The 21,649-nt window shown below is 44.7% G+C and overlaps 1 non-coding gene across 1 annotated transcript; it reads left to right on the forward strand.

Moving 5' to 3' along the window:
- The first annotated feature begins 20,633 nt into the window (after positions 1-20,633).
- On the forward strand, positions 20,634-20,767 carry LOC112135617 (U8 small nucleolar RNA). Its single transcript, XR_002916875.2, has one exon. It is a non-coding gene; the product is annotated as a U8 small nucleolar RNA (small nucleolar RNA).
- Positions 20,768-21,649: the final 882 nt, after the last annotated feature.

Below are 21,649 nucleotides of genomic sequence, written 5' to 3' on the forward strand. Positions count from 1 at the left end.
TAAATAAAATTGAACAAGAAACTGCAGTCCCTAAACAGTGAAAACAAAACAAAAGCAATAAACCTAAGCATATATCAGGTTGATTGTTTAAATAGAGAGAAAGAAATACATTCAATGACTTTATTTTCATTTATTTTATTAGGGGAAGAATTCTTAACATGAGATCTGCATGCTGAACAAATTTTTAATGTGTAACACATCATTGCTGGTTGTATGTACAATGCTGTACACAGCAGCTTTCTGGAGTTTATTCATTTTTCTTGACTGAAACTTTATGCCAGTTGATTAGTTAACCCCCTTTTTCTCCTTTCCTCAGCCTCTAGTAGCCACAATTCCATTCTTGGATTCTATGAATGTCACTTTTTTAGATACCTTATGTAAGTGGAATCATGCAGTATGTGTCCTTCTGTGACCAGCTTATTTCATTCAGCATAATGTTCTCAAGGATCATTAGCGTTGTCACCCATTGCAGGATTTCCTTCCGTCGTTTTTTTTTTTGTTTTTTTGTTTTGTTTTTTTGAGATGGAGTCTCCCACTGTTGCCCAGGCTGGAGTGCAGTGGGGTGATCTCTGCTCACTGCATCCTCCGCCTCACAGGTTCAAACGATTCTTGTGCCTCAGCCTCCCGAGTAGTTGAGACTACAGGCGTGCACCAGCACACCCAGCTAATTTTTGTATTTTTAGTAGATGCGTGGTTTCACCATGTTGCCCAGGCCTCCCAAAGTGCTGGGATTACAGGCGTGAGCCACCGCACCCGGCCCTGGATTTCCTTCTTTCTTAAGGCTGAATATTATTTCATTGCATGTATAGACCACATTTTGGTTTCCCATTCATCTGTCAATGGATATTTAGGTTGTTTCCACATTTTTGGCTATTGTGAATAGTGTTGCAATGAACACGGAAGTGCCGATATCTCTTCAAGATCCTGATTTCAATTTTTTTGAGAAATATCCAGAAGTGAGATTGCTGAATGATACGGTTGTTCTATTTTTAATTGTTTGAGAAACCGTCACACTGTTTTCCATAGAGACTGCATCATTTTGCACTCCCTAAATTCCCACAAGCACCATGCAAGGATCCTGATTTCTACACATCCTGCCAACACTTGATTTTTTGTTTTTTTTTCTAATGGTAGCTATCTCGACAGGAGTGAGGTGAACTTTAATTGCTTTAAAACAGAGGAATTGGACTGTACAATCTTAGAGGAATTTATCCAAAGGATAAATAGGATTGTAAATAAATCTTAAACTGTTTTCAGTAGTTATAATATTACTAATAATATTAGTATTATTATTCTGAAACTATTAAGTATATTTCTGTTAGCCCATTTTGAGTTGCTGTAAAGGAATACCTGAGGCTGGGTAATTTATGAAGAAAAAAAAGTTTTATTTGGCTCACAATTCTGATGGTTGAAAATCTCATGACTTGGCAGCTGCATGAGGTGAGGGCCTCAGGCTGCTTCCAGTCATGGTGGAAGTGAAGGGGAGTTGGCCTGGCCTCAGGCTGTTTCCAGTCATGGCGGAAGGTGAAGGGGAGTTGGCCTGGCCTCAGGCTGCTTCCAGTCATGGCGGAAGGTGAAGGGGAGTTGGCCTGGCCTCAGGCTGCTTCCAGTCATGGCGGAAGGTGAAGGGGAGTTGGCCTGGCCTCAGGCTGCTTCCAGTCATGGCGGAAGGTGAAGGGGAGTTGGCGTGGCCTCAGGCTGCTTCCAGTCATGGCGGAAGGTGAAGGGGAGTTGGCGTGGCCTCAGGCTGCTTCCAGTCATGGCGGAAGGTGAAGGGGAGTTGGCGTGGCCTCAGGCTGCTTCCAGTCATGGCGGAAGGTGAAGGGGAGTTGGCGTGGCCTCAGGCTGCTTCCAGTCATGGCGGAAGGTGAAGGGGAGTTGGCGTGGCCTCAGGCTGCTTCCAGTCATGGCGGAAGGTGAAGGGGAGTTGGCCTGGCCTCAGGCTGCTTCCAGTCATGGCGGAAGGTGAAGGGGAGTTGGCCTGGCCTCAGGCTGCTTCCAGTCATGGCGGAAGGTGAAGGGGAGTTGGCCTGGCCTCAGGCTGCTTCCAGTCATGGCGGAAGGTGAAGGGGAGTTGGCGTGGCCTCAGGCTGCTTCCAGTCATGGTGGAAGGTGAAGGGGAGTTGGCCTGGCCTCAGGCCTGGCCTCAGGCTGCTTCCAGTCATGGCGGAAGGTGTAGGGGAGTTGGCCTGGCCTCAGGCTGCTTCCAGTCATGGCGGAAGGTGAAGGGGAGTTGGCCTGGCCTCAGGCTGCTTCCAGTCATGGCGGAAGGTGAAGGGGAGTTGGCGTGGCCTCAGGCTGCTTCCAGTCATGGCGGAAGGTGAAGGGGAGTTGGCGTGGCCTCAGGCTGCTTCCAGTCATGGCGGAAGGTGAAGGGGAGTTGGTGTGTGCAGAGATCACATGCAAGGCAGGAGGAAGCAAGGGGTGGGGGAGGTACCAGGCTCTTTTTATTTATTTTTATTTTTTAATTTTTTTGAGACAGAATCTCATTCTGTCTCCGCGGCTGGAGTGCAGTGGCACAATCTCAGCTCACTGCAACCTCCATCTCCTGGGTTCAAGCCATTCTCCTGCCTCAGCCTCCCGAGCAGCTGGGATTACAGGTGCACGCCACCGTGCCCTGCTAATTTTTGTGTTTTTAGTGGAGGTGAGGTTTCACCATCTTGGCCAGGCTGGTCTCGAACTCCTGACCTCAGGTGATCTGCCTGCCTCAGCCTCTCAAAGTGCTGGGATTACAGGTGTGAGCCCTGGCACCCAGCAAGGCTCTTTTTAACAATCAGCTCTTAGTAGAACTAATAGAGAGAGAACTCGCTCATCCCTGAGGGAAGGCATTAATCTATTCATGAGGGGCCCACCTCCATGACCCACACACCTCCCACCAGGCCCCACCTCCCACATTCCCACATTGGAATCAAATTTCAACATGAGATTTGGTGGGGGACAAACTATATTGAAACCATAGCATATATATATGTTTTTCAACATGAGATTTGGTGGGGGACAAACTATATTGAAAGCATAGCATGTATATATGTTTTTCAACATGAGATTTGGTGGGGGACAAACTATATTGAAACCATAGCATGTATATATGTTTTTCAACATGAGATTTGGTGGGGGACAAACTATATTGAAACCATAGCATGTATATATGTTTTTCAACATGAGATTTGGTGGGGGACAAACTATATTGAAACCATAGCATGTATATATGTTTTTCAACATGAGATTTGGTGGGAGACAAACTATATTGAAACCATAGCATGTATATATGTTTTTCAACATGAGATTTGGTGGGGACAAACTATATTGAAAGCATAGCATGTATATATGTTTCAGAATATATATATATTGTGTTCTATACAGTAATACTATATTAGTACTACAGTACACATATTACATGTGTATTAATATATTACTATATTGGTATTATTCTGAAACTAAGTACATATATACATATGTATATATACATACACACATATACATGTGTATATGTACCTCAAATAAATAATTATGGTAACATATTTAGGAACCAAGTCTTTCAGTAGAAGAGGAGAGCTATAAATATAAAATTGAATGAGTCAAGTGGAAAATCCTGTAATCTTAAATTTGATTTAAAAAATTAATAAGTACTTAGGATGTATTTTCTTTAAAAATAAACATATTTCCTTGCTCTGCTCACTGAAAACGCCTGCAAGCCATGACTAACCCCAAAATAATAACCTTATCCTCAGACTGTGTTCTCTAAATAGAATTTCTAACTCAAGAAAGCCATGCCTCCTTGGATAAATGATTATTTCAAGGCTGGGACAGGAAACATTGAAGGGGGCCTGGAACATTCTATTGTGCTGGAAAGCATGGAGCTATCATTGACCACAAGCATTGCCATCAAAAAGATCCAGGTGCCCACTTCAGTGTTCTCCCACTGGTCAAAGATGGGACAATTTTAACATAATGGCAACAATAATGATAATAGTAATAACAACTGCAATGCCACACCAAATATATTAAAATCTACAAGTTCATAATGCTAAAAAAGGTGCAAATAAATACAACTAAATGAACACCTTTGTAAAATGCTAAGGAACCCACTCATTGTGAAAACTGATAAAGAAGAAAACTGAAGGCAAAGAAGTAAGTATTCATTTTGCTTTTCCTGTTTAGACTGCAACTCAGAAATGTCAGCTAATTAATGCAAAAGGAATATTACAACTAGAATATTACCATTTTGCAACCCCTAATAAAAAAACATCCAATTTCAGGTTCGAGCTTGAACTCCACAGGGCAGGCAGCTGGAACAGGGGGATGGATGTAAATTGTGGAGAGCAAAACAAGCAGGAATTCATGAATTTGGACTGTGAGCTATGTCAGTTCTCTGATGTTGATGGTCTGGGTGTCCTGCAGAAGCCAGGGATCTTTGTCCTGGGCTAAGCACACACACTAGCCCAAGTTGGGGAGAAGCTGAAGGAGTATGCAGGGGAAGGTGAGGGAGCTGCAGGCCAGCTGTGCCTCATGCCCACCAGAGGGGTCAGCAGATGCTCCCCGCATGTGTGACCTACCAAATGGCTACTGCCTCACTTCCATCTTCCAAAGCTCCCAAGAATCCCCCCACAGCTCATCTTAGCCAGAAACACATGGGAAAAGGGAACTCTGGGAAATACGGTCAGATCTAGCCAGGTAGACATGTTAAAAAAAACCACCATAGTCGTGGATGGCTGCTAAAGCCATTAGGCAAGAGGCTGCAGGGCGTTCTACATGTAAAGGATTTCGCTGGCACATTCTGAATCCACTGATGGAAGTCTCATCACACAAATAGAAATGCCTTGTGTCTTATATCTCTGCCTGTGAAGTGACAGGAAGTACTCAACTACTATGCAAAATAGCCTCACCAAAAAATCAAACTTGAATGGGATCTAGCCTCAGTCTCCAATTGCAGTTTACAGGAAATACAGGGGAAGGAGAAAAATATTAAAGAACAGCACAGGCACATAGTCAGCACACTCTGAAATGTGATAGATTATACAGAACTCTTAGCGTCAACTTCTTCAACAAATAAGCTGCAAGAAAACTATAGAGATGCAGATGACATAAATAAAAAGATATTACAGGCCAGTCACAGTGGCTCAGGTCTGTAATCCCAGCACTTTGGGAGGCCAAGGCGGGCGGGTCACTAGAGGCCAAGAGTTCGAGACTAGCCCTGCCAATATGGTGAAACTCTCTCTTTACTAAAAATATAAAAATTAGCCAGGCAGGGTGGTGCATGCCTGTAGTTCCAGCTACTCAGGAGGCTGAGGTGTAAGAATCGCATTACCCTGGGAGGCAGAATTGCAGTGAGCCAAGATCCTACCACTGCACTCCAGCCTAGGCAACAAAGCGAGACTTTGTCTTTAAAAAAAAAAAAAAAAAGAAAGAAAGAAAGAAAGAAAAGATACTAGAAAGACATATCCACCAAAAACAATGGTTGAAACTTGTTTGACTCAATTCATATAAACCAACTTAAATATATAAATACACACAACATATATATATGCAGTATAAAGATATACACACATATGTGTTTATATATATGTATAGGTATACACACATATGTGTTTATATATATGTATAGGTATACACACATATGTGTTTATATATATGTATAGGTATACACACATATGTAATGAATAAAAGTCATGCATGGCTTAACAACAGGGATACGTTCTGAGAAGTACATGGTTAGGCGATTTTGTCCTTGTGTGAACGTCATAGTGTGTACTTACACAAACCTAGATCTCACAACCTCCTACACACCTAGGCTATATGGTGTAGCTTGTTGCTCCTGGGCTATAAACCTGTAGAGCACGTTACTGTACTGAACATTGTATGCAACTCTAACACGATGGTAAGCATTTGTATATCTAAACACAAATATGTGTCTAAATTGTGTACCTGTTAATATTAATAAACACAAAAGGTATAGTAAAAATAAGGTATAAAAGTTTTTAATAAGGAACACCTGTATAGCTCCACCTGACTGGAGCTTGCAGAACCGGAAGTTGCTCTGGGTGAGTCAGTGAGTGGGTGATGAGTGAATGTGTAGGCCTGGACATTACCACACACCATCATAGACTTGATGAACGGTGTGCACATAGACTACCCTAAATTTATGTTTAAAAAACCACTTTTTTTGCTTTAATAATAAATTAACCTTAACTTACTGTAACTTTTTTTTTTTTTTTGAGACAGGATCTCACTCTGTCACCCATGCTGGAGTGCAGTGGCACAATCATGGTTCACTACAGTCTCAACATCCCAGGCTCAAGCAATTCTTTTATCTCAGCCTCCCAAGTAGCTAGGACTACAGGTGCACACCACCATGCCCAGCTAACTTTTTTTTGTTTTTTTTGTAGAGATGGAATCTCACTGTGTTGCCCAGGCTGGTCTCCAACTTCAAACCTCAAGCGATTCTCCCACCTCAGTCTCTCAAAGTGTTGGGATTACAGATGTGAGCCAGTGTGCCAGTCCATTACTGTAACATTTTTACTTTTTAATTTTTACTGTAATCTCAGCTACTTGAGAGGCTGAGGCAGGAGAATTGCTTGAACCTGGGAGGCAGAGGTTGCAGTGAGCCGAGATTGCACCACTGCACTCCAGCCTGGGTGACAAGAGCGAAACTCCATCTCAAAAAAAAAAAAAGAGGAAACTTAAAAAACATTTCAACTCTTTTATAAGACTTAGTTTAAATTACAAACATATTGTACGGCTGTACAAAAATATTTTTCTCTATGTCTTTATTCTATAAGCTTTTTTCAATTCCCCTTTTTTTTCTTTTTAAACTCTTTTGTTAAAAACTAAGATGCAAACACACACATTAGCCTAGGCCTACACAGAGCCTAGATCATCAATATCACTGTCTGCCACTTCCACATCGTGTCCCGCTGGAAGGTCTTTAGTGGCAATAGCATGCATGGAGCTGTCCTGTCCTAGGATAACAATGCCTTCTTCTGGAAACCTCCCGAAGGCCCTGCCTAAGGCTGTTTCATAGTTAACTTTTTTTTTTTTTTAAGTAGAAGTAGTGTACTCTAAAATAATGAAAAAAGTATAGCATAGTAAATACATAAACTAGTAACACCGTCGTTTATTATCATTATCAAGTATTATGTACTGTACATAATTGTATGTGCCATACTTTTTCTTTCTTTATTATTATTATTATTATTATTATACTTTAGGTTTTATGGTACATGTGCACAATGTGCAGGTAAGTTACATATGTATACATGTGCCATGCTGGTGCGCTGTACCCACTAACTTGTCATCTAGCATTAGGTATATCTCCCAATGCTATCCCTCCCCACTCCCCCTACCCCACAACAGTCCCCGAAGTGTGATGTTCCCCTTCCTGTGTCCATGTGTTCTCATTGTTCAATTCCCACCTATGAGTGAGAATATGCGGTGTTTGGTTTTTTGTTCTTGCGATAGTTTACTGAGAATGATGATTTCCAATTTCATCCATGTCCCTACAAAGGACATGAACTCATCATTTTTTATGGCTGCATAGTATTCCATGGTGTATATGTGCCACATTTTCTTAATCCAGTCTATCATTGTTGGACATTTGGGTTGGTTCCAAGTTTTTGCTATTGTGAATAATGCCGCAATAAACATACGTGTGCATGTGTCTTTATAGCAGCATGATTTATAGTCCTTTGCGTATATACCCAGTAATGGGATGGCTGAGTCGAATGGAATTTCTAGTTCTAGATCCCTGAGGAATCGCCACACTGACTTCCACAAGGGCTGAACTAGTTTACAGTCCCACCAACAGTGTAAAAGTGTTCCTATTTCTCCACATCCTCTCCAGCACCTGTTGTTTCCTGACTTTTTAATGATTGCCATTCTAACTGGTGTGAGATGGTATCTCATTGTGGTTTTGATTTGCATTTCTCTGATGGCCAGTGATGGTGAGCATTTTTTCCTGTGTTTTTTGGCTGCATAAATGTCTTCTTTTGAGAAGTGTCTGTTCATGTCCTTTGCCCACTTTTTGATGGGGTTGTTTGGTTTTTTCTTGTAAATTTGTTGGAGTTCATTGTAGATTCTGGATATTAGCCGTTTGTCAGATGAGTAGGTTGCGAAAATTTTCTCCCATTTTGTAGGTTGCCTGTTCACTCTGATGGTAGTTTCTTTTGCTGTGCAGAAGCTCTTGAGTTTAATTAGATCCCATTTGTCAATTTTGGCTTTTGTTGCCATTGCTTTTGGTGTTTTAGACATGAAGTCCTTGCCCATGCCTGTGTCCTGAATGGTAATGCCTAGGTTTTCTTCTAGGGTTTTTATGGTTTTAGGTCTAACATTTAAGTCTTTAATCCATCTTGAATTGATTTTTGTATAAAGTGTAAGGAAGGGATCCAGTTTCAGCTTTCTACATATGGCTAGCCAGTTTTCCCAGCACCATTTATTAAATAGGGAATCTTTCCCCATTTCTTGTTTTTCTCAGGTTTGTCAAAGATCAGATAGTTGTAGATATGTGGCATTATTTCTGATGGCTCTGTTCTGTTCCATTGATCTATATCTCTGTTTTGGTACCAGTACCATGCTGTTTTGGTTACTGTAGCCTTGTAGTATAGTTTGAAGTCAGGTAGTGTGATGCCTCCAGCTTTGTTCTTTTGGCTTAGGATTGACTTGGCGATGTGGGCTCTTTTTTGGTTCCATATGAACTTTAAAGTAGTTTTTTCCAATTCTGTGAAGAAAGTCATTGGTAGCTTGATGGGGATGGCATTGAATCTGTAAATTACCTTGGGAAGGATGGCCATTTTCACGATATTGATTCTTCCTACCCATGAGCATGGAATGTTCTTCCATTTGTTTGTATCCTCTTTTATTTCCTTGAGCAGTGGTTTGTAGTTCTCCTTGAAGAGGTCCTTCACATCCCTTGTAAGTTGGATTCGTAGGTATCTTATTCTCTTTGAAGCAATTGTGAATGGGAGTTCACTCATGATTTGGCTCTCTGTTTGTCTGTTATTGATGTATAAGAATGCTTGTGATTTTTGTACATTGATTTTGTATCCTGAGACTTTGCTGAAGTTGCTTATCAGCTTAAGGAGATTTTGGGCTGAGACAATGGGGTTTTCTAGATATACAATCATGTCATCTGCAAACAGGGACAATTTGACTTCCTCTTTTCCTAATTGAATACGCTTTATTTCCTTCTCCTGCCTAATTGCCCTGGCCAGAACTTCCAACACTATGTTGAATAGAAGTGGTGAGAGAGGGCATCCCTGTCTTGTGCCAGTTTTCAAATGGAATGCTTCCAGTTTTTGCCCATTCAGTATGATATTGGCTGTGGGTTTGTCATAGATAGCTCTTATTATTTTGAGATATGTCCCATCAATACCTAATTTATTGAGAGTTTTTAGCATGAAGGGTTGTTGAATTTTGTCAAAGGCCTTTTCTGCATCTATTGAGATAGTCATGTGGTTTTTGTCTTTGGTTCTGTCTATATGCTGGATTACATTTATCGATTTGCATATATTGAACCAGCCTTGCATCCCAGGGATGAAGCCCACTTGATCATGGTGGATGAGCTCTTTGATGTGCTGCTGGATTCTGTTTGCCAGTATTTTATTGAGGATTTTTGCATCAATGTTCATCAAGGATATTGGTCTAAAATTCTCTTTTTTGGTTGTGTCTCTGCCAGGCTTTGGTATCAGGATGATACTGGCCTCATAAAATGAGTTAGGGAGGATTCCCTCTTTTTCTATTGATTGGAATAGTTTCAGAAGGAATGGTACCAGTTCCTCCTTGTACCTCTGGTAGAATTCGGCTGTGAACCCATCTGGTCCTGGACTTTTTTTGGTTGGTAAGCTATTGATTATTGCCACAATTTCAGCTCCTGTTATTGGTCTATTCAGAGATTCAACTTCTTCCTGGTTTAGTCTTGGGAGGGTGTGTGTTGAGGAATTTATCCATTTCTTCTAGATTTTCTAGTTTATTTGCGTAGAGGTGTTTGTAGTATTCTCTGATGGTAGTTTGTATTTCTGTGGGATTGGTGGTGATATCCCCTTTATCACTTTTTATTGCATCTATTTGATTCTTCTCTCTTTTTTTCTTTATTAATCTTGCTAGCGGTCTATCAATGTTGTTGATCCTTTCAAAAAACCAGCTCCTGGATTCATTAATTTTTTGAAGGGTTTTTTGTGTCTCTATTTCCTTCAGTTCTGCTCTGATTTTAGTTATTTCTTGCCTTCTGCTAGCTTTTGAATGTGTTTGCTCTTGCTTTTCTAGTTCTTTTAATTGTGATGTTAGGGTGTCAATTTTGGATCTTTCCTGCTTTCTCTTGTGGGCATTTAGTGCTATAAATTTCCCTCTACACACTGCTTTGAATGCATCCCAGAGATTCTGGTATGTTGTGTCTTGGTTCCCATTGGTTTCAAAGAACATCTTTATTTCTGCCTTCATTTCGTTATGTACCCAGTAGTCATTCGGGAGCAGGTTGTTCAGTTTCCATGTAGTTGAGCGGTTTTGAGTGAGATTCTTAATCCTGAGTTCCAGCTTGATTGCACTGTGATCTGAGAGATAGTTTGTTATAATTTCTGTTCTTTTACATTTATTGAGGAGAGCTTTACTTCCAAGTATGTGGTCAATTTTGGAATAGGTGTGGTGTGGTGCTGAAAAAATGTATATTCTGTTGATTTGGGGTGGAGAGTTCTGTAGATGTCTATTAGGTCCGCTTGGTGCAGAGCTGAGTTCAATTCCTGGGTATCCTTGTTGACTTTCTGTCTCGTTGACCTGTCTAATGTTGACAGTGGGGTGTTAAAGTCTCCCATTATTAATGTGTGGGAGTCTAAGTCTGTCACTCAGGACTTGCTTTATGAATCTGGGTGCTCCTGTATTGGGTGCATATATATTTAGGATAGTTAGCTCTTCTTGTTGAATTAATCCCTTTACCATTATGTAATGGCCTTCTTTGTCTCTTTTGATCTTTGTTGGTTTAAAGTCTGTTTTATCAGAGATTAGGATTGCAACCCCTGCCTTTTTTTGTTTTCCATTTGCTTGGTAGATCTTCCTCCATCCTTTTATTTTGAGCCTATGTGTGTCTCTGCACGTGAGATGGGTTTCCTGAATACAGCACACTGATGGGTCTTGAGTCTTTATCCAATTTGCCAGTGTATGTCTTTTAATTGGAGCATTTAGTCCATTTACATTTAAAGTTAATATTGTTATGTGTGAATTTGATCCTGTCATTATGATGTTAGCTGGTTATTTTGCTCGTTAGTTGATGCAGTCTCTTCCTAGTCTCGATGGTCTTTACATTTTGGCATGATTTTGCAGCGGCTGGTACCGGTTGTGCCTTTCCATGTTTAGTGCTTCCTTCAGGAGCTCTTTTAGGGCAGGCCTGGTGGTGACAAAATCTCTCAGCATTTGCTTGTCTGTAAAGTATTTTATTTCTCCTTCACTTATGAAGCTTAGTTTGGCTGGATATGAAATTCTGGGTTGAAAATTCTTTTCTTTAAGAATGTTGAATATTGGCCCCCACTCTCTTCTGGCTTGTAGGGTTTCTGCCGAGAGATCCGCTGTTAGTCTGATGGGCTTCCCTTTGATGGTAACTCGACCTTTCTCTCTGGCTGCCCTTAACATTTTTTCCTTCATTTCAATTTTGGTGAATCTGACAATTATGTGTCTTGGAGTTGCTCTTCTCGAGGAGTATCTTTGTGGCGTTCTCTGTATTTCCTGAATCTGAATGTTGGCCTTCCTTGCTAGATTGGGGAAGTTCTCCTGGATAATATCCTGCAGAGTGTTTTCCAACTTGTTTCCATTCTCCCCGTCACTTTCAGGTACACCAATCAGACGTAGATTTGGTCTTTTCACATAGTCCCACATTTCTTGGAGGCTTTGCTCGTTTCTTTTTATTCTTTTTTCTCTAAACTTCCCTTCTCACTTCATTTCATTCATTTCATCTTCCAGGGCTGATACCCTTTCTTCCATTTGATCGCATCGGCTCCTGAGGCTTCTGCATTCTTCACGTAGTTCTCGAGCCTTGGTTTTCAGCTCCATCAGCTCCTTTAAGCACTTCTCTGTATTGGTTATTCTAGTTATACATTCTTCTAAATTTTTTTCAAAGTTTTCAACTTCTTTGCCTTTGGTTTGAATATCCTCCTGTAGCTCGGAGTAATTTGATCGTCTGAAGCCTTCTTCTCTCAGCTCGTCAAAGTCATTCTCCATCCAGCTTTGTTCTGTTGCTGGTGAGGAACTGCGTTCCTTTGGAGGAGGAGAGGTACTCTGCTTTTTAGAGTTTCCAGTTTTTCTGCTCTGTTTTTTCCCCATCTTTGTGGTTTTATCTACTTTTGGTCTTTGATGATGGTGATGTACACATGGGTTTTTGGTGTGGATGTCCTTTCTGTTAGTTTTCCTTCTAACAGACAGGACCCTCAGCTGCAGGTCTGTTGGAGTACCCGGCCGGCCGTGTGAGGTGTCAGTCTGCCCCTGCTGGGAGGTGCCTCCCAGTTAGGCTGCTCGGGGGTCAGGGGTCAGGGACCCACTTGAGGAGGCAGTCTGCCTGTTCTCAGATCTCTAGCTGCGTGCTGGGAGAACCACTGCTCTCCTCAAAGCTGTCAGACAGGGACATTTAAGTCTGCAGAGGTTACTGCTGTCTTTTTGTTTGTCTGTGCCCTGCCCCCAGAGGTGGAGCCTACAGAGGCAGGCAGGCCTCCTTGAGCTGTGGTGGGCTCCACCCAGTTCAAGCTTCCAGGCTGCTTTGTTTACCTAAGCAAACCTGGGCAATGGCGGGCGCCCCTCCCCCAGCCTCGCTGCCGACTTGCTGTTTGATCTCAGACTGCTGTGCTAGCAATCAGCGAGACTCCGTGGGCGTAGGACCCTCTGAGCCAGGTGCGGGCTATAATCTCCTGGGGCACCGTTTCCTAAGCCCATCGGAAAAGCACAGTATTCAGGTGGGAGTGGCCCGATTTTCCAGGTGCCGTCTGTCACCCCTGGAAAGGGAACTCCCTGACCCCTTGCGCTTCCCGAGTGAGGCAATGCCTCGCCCCTGCTTCGGCTGGCGCACGGTGCACTCACCCACTGACCTGCGCCCACTGTCTGGCACTCCCTAGTGAGATGAACACGGTACCTCAGATGGAAATGCAGAAATCACCCGTCTTCTGCGTCGCTCGTGCTGGGAGCTGTAGACCGGAGCTGTTCCTGTTCGGCCATCTTGGCTGCTCCTGTGCCATACTTTTACACGACTGGCAGTACAGTAGGTTTACACCAGCAGCACCACAAACACGTGAGTAGTGCGTTGTGCTATGATGTTATGATGGCGGTGATGCCACTAAGCAATAGAAAAATTTTCAGTTTCATTACAATCTTAGGGGACCACCTTTGTTTGTTTATGTGGTCCATCATTTTATGCGGCATATGACTGTGTGTGTGTGTGTGTGATATGAAGAGACTGAATTTGATTTTTTTTTTCTTTGAGACAGTGTCTCGCTCTGTCACCCAGGCTGCAGTGCAATGGCGTGATCTCGGCTCACAGCAACCTCTGCCTCCTGGATTCAAGCAATTCTTCTGCTTCGGCCTCCCAAGTGGCTGGGGTTACAGGCACCCGCCACTACGCCTGGCTAAATTTTTGCATTTTTAATAGAGACAGGGTTTTGCCATGTTGGCCAGGCTGGTCTTGAACTCCTGACCTCAGGTGATCCACCCTCCTCGACCTCCCAAAGTGCTGGGATTACAGGCATGAGCCATTGCGCCTGGCAAATAAATTTGATTTCTGGTCGGTTATTTGATATTGAGTCACTGTTTATTTTTAAAGGCATGCTATAGTATTGCGGTCATTACTTATTTATTTTAAATATTTTGAAGAATTTTTAAAAATCTAGGAATTAGGATTTTCTTCCAAATAATCAGGGGGCAAGTGGGAGTATAAATGAAAAGGGTTGTCCACGTGTTGCTAATCACCGAAGCTGGGTGATGGGTATCTGGACGTTCATTATGCTACTCTCTCTGCTTTTGTGTGTGTTTCACTTTGCTGGGCACGGTGGTTCACCCCTGTAATCCCAGCACTTTGGGAGGCCGAGCTGGGTGGATCACCTGAGGTCAGGAGTTCAAGACCAGCCTGAACAATATAGTGAAACCTCGTCTCTACTAAAAATACAAAAATTAGCCAGGCATGGTGGTGGGTGCCTGTAATCCTAGCGACTCAGGAGGCTGAGGCAGGGGAATTGCTTGAGCCTGGGAGGCGGAGTTTGCAATGAGCCCAGATCGAGCCATTGCACTCCAGCCTGGGTGACTGGGCGAGACTCTGTCTCAAAAAAAAAGAAAACAAGTGGGGATTGACAGTAATCATTGAAAGATAAATTGGACCTGGTTGACCAGGAAAACGAGGAAACTCATTTTGGAGATCAGAAATAGAGCACTGACCATTCACACAAAACTTCATATCTCTCAGAACACTTTCCCATTCCACAACTTTATCATTGTGTTCTCTTGTTGACTGTGAGTTAGGCATGTCAGGCATGAAGCTATGAATGAGAAAACTGAAGTTATGAGACCGAATGATCTGTCACAGGTACTAAGTGGCCACGCTGGTGTTAGAACTCATGTCCATCCTTAGCCCACAGAGACAAGAGCAAGGGCCTTAGAGAGACTGTCCTGGCTACAAGACCGGGGTCCATGCTGGAGGAGTTGGAAGTATGGCTGCTTACATATTGACACCAAATTAGGAAAAAGCTCAGAAGTCACACAGAAAAGGTTAGACTAGTGTCAAAGGTAGATTATTTTTCTTTCCACACTATTGCCCCTTGCCCCACACTTCACCCTTCCCACATACAAAGAAATATAGAAACAATTTTTTTTCTTTAGGCAGTGCAAAATGTTCAACTCAACTGCTTTTAAAATTAAGAAATGAGATTTTACAATCTTTTTTTTTTGGGGGGGATGGAGTTTCACTCTTGTTGCCCAGGCTGGAGTGCAGTGGCGTGATTTCGGCTCACTGAAACCTCTGCCACCCAGGTTCAGGCGATTCTCCTGCCTCAGCCTCCTGAGTAGCTGAGATTACAGGTGCCCACCACCAGGCCCGGCTAATTTTTTGTATTTTTGGTAGAGATGAGGTTTCATCATGTTGTCCAGGCTGGTCTAGAACTCTTGACCTCAGGTGATCCACCCGCCTCAGCCTCCCCAAGTTCTGGGCTTGCAGGCGTGAGTCATCATCCCCAGCCAGATTTTACAATCTTATTCGAAAAATTGTATTAACACAAAAACCATTTCAATTATGTATTTTAGTCAAGGAGGATAAGAGGAGCAGGAAAAATGAAGGCAAGGGAGAGAGGTGGAAAGGGAGAAGATGATCAGGGGAGATAGGAAGAAATATTTTGAGCAGAAGATTAGTGATGATAAACTATCCTTATTCTATTGCTGCTATTCACTTGCGCCCCAGGCTTCAAAATGGATTTTTGCCTATTATGTCTGTCCTTTGAAAATCTGGATAGCTGATTGTATTGTTAGCCTTTAGGAACCCAGACTTCTAGTGTGAAGGAAGAAAGTGTACATGTGCTGCTGGCCAAGGGCAGAGCACACACAGAGCCTTAAATGAAAACCAAGAAGAGCCAGGATTATCTTCTGCAAAATACAACGTTGACCAGAGTCAATCTCCCACAGGACGCAATGCCCTGGGGGTGACTTGACTACTGGGAAAGAAGAGCAGTGGCCAGGGTCCCCACACTCTTCATCCGGGGCCTGATATCATGAGGTCTCACTCAGTCTTCACTAGAAAACCCATAATCTCATTGAGTCCCCAGGCTTCCTTGACCAAGAGCTGTGAATCACTAAATTCTAGAAGAGAAACAACCATTCCATTGCATATCTGTTTTTCAGTCCTAATTTCTAAATTTTAAAAATAATGTCTTCTCTGTATGAAAACCACACACATGCAGTCAATCACTAGCCAAAATAATGGTGCAACTTCATCAGTAGCACTTTTAGGAGCCATCAAATACTTAGACACTATCTCACTATTCTCAGGAGTTTGGTGCAACAAGATGCTTCTTCCTGTGTTTTGAAACACAGACTGACATGATGGAACTGAAAACATATTTTTCAATGCCTAGAAGCGTCTATGCTTTATTACTTTCCTTCGGATAGAAAAGGTGAGAAACAGTGACATACACCTTGCTTCATGGAATTACAATCCCTGGCAGTGATCACATACACCTTCCTCAAAACGTTCTTTTGAGGCTGGAAGGGAGGAGAGGTGATTCTCTTATTTGACAAAATGGAGAAGAAAGCAATCAAGTTGTTAGTCAAAGGTCCCAAAGTATGTTAATGATGATATTAAAACATCTTTACACACTTTAACTGTATCGATCTGCAGACCAGAACTCTTTCTATTCATCCAAAAGACACATATTGATTTATTAATTTTTAATGATTATTAGGAACTAGTCTACCATCTGGGGGTGCAAAGATGGACATGAAAGACACAGCTCTTAGGAGAGGCAGAGAAGTAAACAAAAGGTTCAAAGGCTCCTTCTGTGAGGGTTTTGTTCCACTTCTCTCAGTCTGTGTTAGTGGAAGGTAAGGATGGGGGGGAGCTGAAAGGCTAAAAACGGAGTTGAGAGCAGATGCGTGGGCTGCCTTGTGTAGCAGTCAGCACCTAGGGCAGCACGGGCCCTGGGAGATGTGATTAGGAAAAGGCCATTTTCTTGATAGAGTAACCTGCTTTTTCTGAGACAGGGTCTCTCTCTGTTGCCCAGGCTGGAGTGCAGTGGTACAATCAGAGCTCACTGTAGCCTTGAACTCCGGGGCTCAAGTAATCTTTCCACCAGAGCCTCCCAAGTAGCTAGGTGTACAGGTGTGTGCCACCACACCTGGCACATTTGTGTGTGCCTGTGTGTGTGTGTGTGTGTGTGTGTGTGTGTGTGTAGACAGAGTGTTGCTATGTTGCCCAGGCTGGTTTTGAACTCCTGGTCTCAAGGGGCCCTCCTGCCTTGGCCTCCCTAAGGAGGCATCCACTGGGATTACCCACTGGGGTTATCCACAGGCATGTGCCACTGTGCCCAGCCCTGAAGTCAGCCCAGAATAGATGAGAATGAGCTATCTACTGATGAAACTACCTTGAGAGGTAGTTGTGAGTATAATCCTGGGGAGTGGAGAGCAGGAGAACTAAAACCAAGGGGACCAAAGAACCTTGAGGCTAAAGCTCAAACCAGACGACCTGCATTGCAGACTGTCTGAAATCATGCAAGGAGGCAGGAAGGGAGTGTATGTCCACTCGTGTGTCCCAGCCCTGACCCAGGCAGAGGGTGTCCTGAGACCTTCCCTTACAGGAGCCCTTCATGTGCCAGCATTCTGACCCATTTCAGGTGTGTTTCCTGTGCTGAAAATGAGCAGGCATCTGTGATATAACCTTTTAACATGCTCCAATACCCTCATCCAATGCACCTTGCTTTGATCCCATCCCACCAAGCCACTGAAGTTGGTTTCTCCTATAGATTTTCATAGGAAAGAGGAGGTGCTGTCTCACAAATATGACCAATAACCACTCAGCAGTAATAAATCTGACCATTACTTGACATGTCATCCTGGTTAATATATTTTCTTGTGGACCTGATAGGTATGCATCAGATAACCAGGGAGGGAACTAGTAAAATCCAATTCTCAGGCCTGCAAAGCTAAAGACCAGAAATGGGACTTTCCAAGGTAGTTGTAATTTTCCTGGCCACCCTAGTTCCATTATCTGGAATGCTGTCTAACATTTAGTTAGATGCTCAATAAATGTTACCATTATTACTACAAAAATATTCTTATTTGTTTGTTAATTTATTTTTATGGGCCAGGCACGGTGGCTCATGCCTGTAATCCCAGTGATGGCAGCAGTGGCCCGTCTGGAGCGGCTGCTGCGAAGACACCTACTGCAATGTGGGAGGCACAGCCGGAACTGTGCACTCCATGGAGCAGGTGGAGCTGGGAACAGGTGGGAGGGAGCCCTGCCTCCTTCCGAGTTGGCAGGGTATGAACCCCACCCTCTGTGGCTGCAGACCCAGGGATCCCTGTGCTCTCAGGGACCTGGGAAGCCCCCCTTCCCCCACAGGCTCAGAAGTACCTGCTCTGGCTGCCTGGTCTCTGCCCGCTTTCAGGGCCTGCTCTGGGGTGGAGCAAAGTTGTGGCTGAGCCCAGGCGCTGCTGTGATCTGTCTGGGTGTGTGCACGCTCAGGGTGGCAATGACACACTAGCCCCCAGCTGCCTCAGCCCCCTCCAGACTTTGGGCATTGATGAGCACAGGAGGGAGGCCAAGAAGGGGCTGAGGGTGGCTCAGCACAGGCCTGCAGGCACCCCTTGGTATGAACAGCCTGGGTGCTGCGGACGACATGTAGACAGCAGCAGGAGGCAGACAGGCTCCTGGGCAGAAAGGGGCCAGTCCCCAGTGAAGACCCACCCTCAAGCCCCAGATGGCCTGAAGCCTGGGGGTGGGAGTGTCAGGTCTGGGTGGAGTCCATGGCACAGAGTGATAATTTATGGTGCTTCTTCTGGCCCACCCACGGCTGCTCATGGACCAATCAGCAGGCACTTCCTCCCTTCTGAAGCCCATAAAAACCCCTAGACTCAGCCAGACTCACAGAGACATTGGGACTACCAGCTGTAGGAAGGAGCTGCCAACTTAAGTTCTCCTGGATTGGTCAGGATGACCTGCCTGTGGAAAGGAGCTACCCACTTCAGGTCTTCTGAGAGCTGTTCTGTCGCTCAGTGAAGCTCCTCTCCACCTTGCTCACCCTCTAGTTGTCTGTTTCTCATTCTTCCTGGATGCAGGACAAGAACTCAGGACACTTCAGGACTGAAAGAGCTGTAACACAAAGAGGGCTGAAACACACTCCCCCTTCTCCCCCACCCCAGTTCACCACGTTGCAGGTGATGAGAAGGAGAGAAGAGCTGCCATCCTTTGGGGAGCCTAGACCTAGGGGCTTCCTGAGCAAAGGCTATGATACCATCTTTGGGGCTTTGTGGTTCCTGGCATCTCCAGGCTTCTGGGTGCCACCATGTTCCCTGGTGCCCACAGTGGAAGCTTCTTGTGGTACGCCTGGTCCAGCTGCAGCCTTGCGTGGAGCTGGTGCCTGTGCTGGCTCCTGGAGCTGCTCACCCTGCTGCAGCTGGCATGCCTGGCTGTGCGCAGTGGCCAGACCCTGTGCTTGCTCACACACCCCTTGCTGTTCTGCACCTGACTTGCCCTTGGCAGGCATGGGATCCAAGCTGGTAATGTGAGCCAAGCACAGCTTGCAGGGCTGAGTGGGTGAAACGAGCCCAGTGGGCCCAAGCAAAACTCGGGCAAAGATGCCCCCGGCCACAGAGGTTTCTGGTTGGAAAAGCGACACCCTAAGGATCCTGTGACACCAGTACTTTGGGAGGCTGAGGCAGGCGGATCACTTGAGGCCAGGAGTTTGAGACCAGCCTGGCCAACGTGGTGAAACTCTGTCTACTAAAAATACAAAAATTCACTGGGTGTGGTTGTATGTGCCTCTAATCCCAGCTACTTGGGAGACTGAGGCACAAGAACTGCTTGATCTTGGGAAGCAGAGGTTGCAGTAAGCCAAGACTGCACCACTGAATTCTAGCCTGGGTGATGGAATAAGACTCTGTCTAAAAAATATATATATTTTTATGGCCAAGGGAATTTTAAACACAGAAATACCACATATGTTTAAGCCATTCATCTCTACATGCCTGCAAAGTAGCATGTCCCTTGAAGGCAGGGACCTGACCCAATGCCCTGCACATAGAGGTGCTCCCACTGGGTGCTGTTAATAAGCAGCCTATCTGGTGCTCAAAGCTGCTAAATTATGAAAGAGGAGACCAAGTCTGTCTTCTGTTCCTATCTCCCCTCTTCAGCATTTTCCTGCTTCTATTTGGTTCCATTGTCTTCCTCCCTCAATACCCAAGTAGGCAGTTCAAGTTAAATTCCTACCTTCCTGAGAGTCCCTAAATCTGTGCCCCTCGGGCAGCACCCACACCATATGTTTAACACTTCCCTGCCTGCCCCATCACAGCCTGCACCATAATGTCCTATATCGTCATGGAAAAGGATGGAGAGGGAACAGCTAGGCAAGTGTTATAGTAGGATAATAATTGGAAAGGAAGCCTATTTGCTAGCTTTCAGGAATGATGCCAGCAATTTTAAGGCAGTATAAGAAGTTTCAGTCTGACATGAGGGGGAGGGAATTGTCTTGATTTGGAGAGATGTCTCCTCTCCCTTCTTCTCCACTCTAAAACCACAAGTCAATCTAGAAAAGTTGGTGGTGTGCAGTTTGGTAAATAAGTTCAGCCTTTGACATGAAGATTAACCTGGTTTCACATTGATTGATTGATTTGACATGCAGATGACCTGAGATTGGTGCTCCTGTCAGTCTTAAAAACCAACAAACAAAAACCCCTAAGCTTTGAACTTGACCTAGTTGTTTACCACATGTGTGATTCCAGGCTAGTTTCCTGTCTGTAAAATAAGGGTAATTGTAATGTTTCCCTTTCCTATTGCACAGAGATGTGACGATAAAGTAAGCCATTCTACATTTTATCTATGTGCGTGCGTTGGGGAGGGAGTGGGGGAGGGATCATGTCTGTTTTGTTTCCTTTATTTCCATATTGTTTAGAAGATGCTCATTAATACTTGACTTAATGAACTGTCAGGTGGGATAACCCTTCCCTGTTCCTCCGTTTGGAGGGCAGATAGAACATGATGACTGGAGACGCATGAAATGTGACTAACGTCTCTGTGTAATCAGGACTTGCAACACCCTGATTGCTCCTATCTGATTCTTTCTGAACAAAACAAAACAAAAGAAAAACTTGATTTAATGAATAAATGGTGGAGTTGGGTCGACTCCCAAATCATCGATGCCCAAGCTTTAGCGTGCATCAGGATCACCCGAGGGTCTTGTTCAGACTCGACTGCCAAGACCCACCCAGAGAGTTTTTGGTTCAGTAAGCCTGGGGTGAGGCCCAAGAACCTGCATCTAACGACCTCCCCGTGTGCTGTGGCGCTGCGGGCAGGGACGGAGGCGCCCAGGGGCAGGCGGCAGCACGGGAAGAGGCCAGCAGGTGGCGCGGTCGCCGAACCCGGCCTCCCCCGGGCGCCGAGGGAAGCGGGTCAGCGGCGGCCCCATCTGCACAAGCGCCCGCTCTCCCAGGCAGCAGGGGCGGCAGCGGCTTGGCTGGCTGCGCTGCAAAGCGGAGAGCAGGAGCGGCGTGAGAGGAATTCCGAGCGCTTTCGCCGCCTGCCTCCTTTTACTGCTGGTTGCCCTCAAAGGCGCCCTCTCTCCCTCCACACGCGTTTGGGCCTTACGCGGCATCCATCCCAGCAAAGCGTGCATTCCATCCTCTGGAAAAAAGTCTTTCAGCTTCCTTTTCAGTGACCTCACTTTGGGGACTGAACCGTTGCGACTAAGAAAACCCCTCCTAAAGTTTAATGGAACGATCACATCACACGTGGTTGACGAAGCCATTCCCTACTTGCTACTTGCCTTGTGTGATACACTGTCACGGCCCGGGCTTCTGGCTTGGTGGAGGGGACACCACCGCTGCTCCGGCTGCGGACTTCGGGCTCCTCCCCTGAGCCAGGCGGAGAGCGCTGCCCGCTTTAGAGAACTGTTAGGTGGCTGCCGGGCGACAACGCGGGAAAAGTGCCTTACACAGCGTA

This window comes from Pongo abelii, chromosome 9 (genome assembly GCF_028885655.2).
Source record: "Pongo abelii isolate AG06213 chromosome 9, NHGRI_mPonAbe1-v2.0_pri, whole genome shotgun sequence".
Classification (NCBI taxonomy): domain Eukaryota; kingdom Metazoa; phylum Chordata; class Mammalia; order Primates; family Hominidae; genus Pongo; species Pongo abelii.